Source organism: Montipora capricornis, chromosome 9, assembly GCF_036669925.1.
Source record: "Montipora capricornis isolate CH-2021 chromosome 9, ASM3666992v2, whole genome shotgun sequence".
Classification (NCBI taxonomy): Eukaryota; Metazoa; Cnidaria; class Anthozoa; order Scleractinia; family Acroporidae; genus Montipora; species Montipora capricornis.
Genome location: NC_090891.1, coordinates 25,518,663 through 25,521,162, shown reverse-complemented (window position 1 = coordinate 25,521,162; position 2,500 = coordinate 25,518,663). Strand labels below are relative to the sequence as shown.

Genomic DNA, 2,500 nt, shown 5'->3' with positions numbered 1-2,500 from the left:
GCTTTGCCCTGCCATGTTTAAGGCACTGAAATAAATACATGTACTCACTCTGTTCAACTTTAACTGACACAATTGCTGTATTCAACTTGTTACTTGCAATACACTCGTAGATTCCAAAGTCATCTTCTTTTAATGATTTGATGATTAGACGGTTAGAGTTGATTTCGCTTGGTTTCACCATTTCCCAGTGCTATTCTTTCTCCACGTCACATTAGGAGCTGGGTTACCTTTTGCCTCACAAGTTAAATTCAGTGTTTCGCCAATTTTCCATGCAGAAGACTCAAACTCTTTAGTTATTACTGGTGCCACTGTATGAAAGTTGGGAAAAAATAAAATGACAAGCTGCTTGTTTATAACCCTAATCTTAACCCACCAATTTCATGTTATTACTCAGTAACCAAGACGAAATCTGAACCGTCATAGTGTCAACTTCCTGTTTCTCCTCTTCAAGATGTATTTCATATATTTTATTTTGCTGCATCTCGTATAAAATGGTGACTTATGTTAAAGCAGAACCAACTTAGTATCGTACATCCTATATCCAATGACATGCTGTCACTGTTAGGCATTTCAGAATAATAAACAGGAACGTCTTGGGTAACTTCAATTAATGTTAAGTGCTACTGAAATGCTCAATAGACCCTTTGAATAATGGCGCCCAAATTTAAATAACAATTCTTGATATATCCTCAGCCTCGTGTTTATGTTTCAAGACAAAGGATTTTTCTCATGAATGTGAGGCTAAGGATGTATCAAGTATTGTTATTCAAATTTGGGCGCCATTTATGCAAAGGGTCTATAAGGTTTACTCTTTTCAAAATTACCGGTAAAACAGAGTGGTCTGCAAATCACCACAACATCGTTTTCTGGATTCTTCACAATCCGCAATGTGGACGCTCACGTGATAAAGAACGCTGGGTGATGGTACATGTATTGGCAGACACTTCTTAAAAAAATTACATTGTTAAAACACCCTACACGCAGACACACACTACAATTATGCCTCGTCTGAATTTGGCAAGTAAAGTGTGAAAAATTTGTATGAAAAAATTAATTGACTCACTTTCAATGTTCACGTATGCATACTTTTGTATCATTTGCAATGAAATTCTTGGCAAGACAAACATATTTTCCCTTGGTGCTTCTCATAATTGGGATGGCAAATCACAAGCTGGCTAGGATCACTTTGGCGTAAGTAAAAGAACCCACTCTGACGGCTTTTCGCAGTTTGCTACATCACCACGAAGGTCGCTTGTTACAAGAACTTCCTTTCCATTACTCTCGTCATTCCAGTAAAAGAACCAGTACGGGTTGGTGGTGGATGGCCACTTACATCACACTTCAACTCAACTTGTTCTCCATTGTCTTCCTGAATCACTGCTTGATCACTCAAGCCAAAGATGGTTGGTCGAATTAATTCTGTGTAGACAATCAAAGCCAACTGAGTAAATTCATCTCCCCAAGAAATCTAAGCACCATATTTATTGGCTTTAACTTGAGCTAAACTACAATATAAAACTGCATGTAGTGAAAACTGCTTGACTTTAGAAAATTAATGCCCAGAACCCAGAGTTACCAATCATTGCACTAGCAGTCAATATAAAATCTGCCTGTCAACTAGGCTGACCACCCTTTTCCCAAAACGTCCAAAAATCCTGGGAGAAAAACAAATTGTAAGACCATTTTCAAAAAAATTCAAATTACAAAAATGTACGGTGACAATGATGTAGTAGTCTGTTCATTCCATTGAACCAACCAGAAGTTCCCTTCCATTTGAAATATTTTAGTTCTTTTGCACAGTATTTAATAATTCTTTAATGGTATGCACAGTTTCATGCAGCTAACAGCACAAAATGAGAAAGCAAGACACTACAAACTCCCCTTGCACTATATTGTAGGTCGCGGGAAATCGAAAAAAATCCCTTAGATGTCTAAATTGCATGCAGAAAGAAATGAAATATTTATTGTAACTTAAAATGTGTCCTGGTAGGCATCAACAAAATGTCTGTAGAACTATAATCAGTGCTACAGCTTGAAACACTTATGGTAAGCTTAATTTAAGTTAGTTTTGATTGCATGAACTGGAGCACATTTGAAAATGTGTCTTAAGGTTTCATCATAGTTTTTCTAATCATTCTTCAAGTTCGAGTAACCACAGTTCTTCTTATGATTCAGTAATTCGACCCGAAGGAGGTTTAACTGTGCCAAACGATGAAAATACGAAGCTCGAAGTTCAGATGTCAAAATTTTCTTCAAGAAAAAAGCGAACGATGTAACTTAAAATTTGTCTAAATTCACAGAACTTTCATACTGGAATGGAAGCGATGGATGTGTCGTGCACAATAGGACAAGGCAAAGCAACACGTTTTCTCATCGAAAGCAGGATCATGACGGCCTCTTCACTTACAGGTTGTTTATTATTTTAGTTTTTGGGTTGTTCATGACGCAGTGCATTCTGGTTAAATGCAATGCATTCTAGTAAAAAGTGGTGAATTCGAGA

At 37.0% G+C, this 2,500-nt stretch overlaps 1 pseudogene; it reads right to left on the bottom strand.

Annotated features, from left to right (window-relative positions):
* Positions 1-2,500, bottom strand: part of LOC138017469 (vascular endothelial growth factor receptor 2-like) — a 50,171-nt pseudogene that overhangs the window by 21,579 nt on the left and 26,092 nt on the right.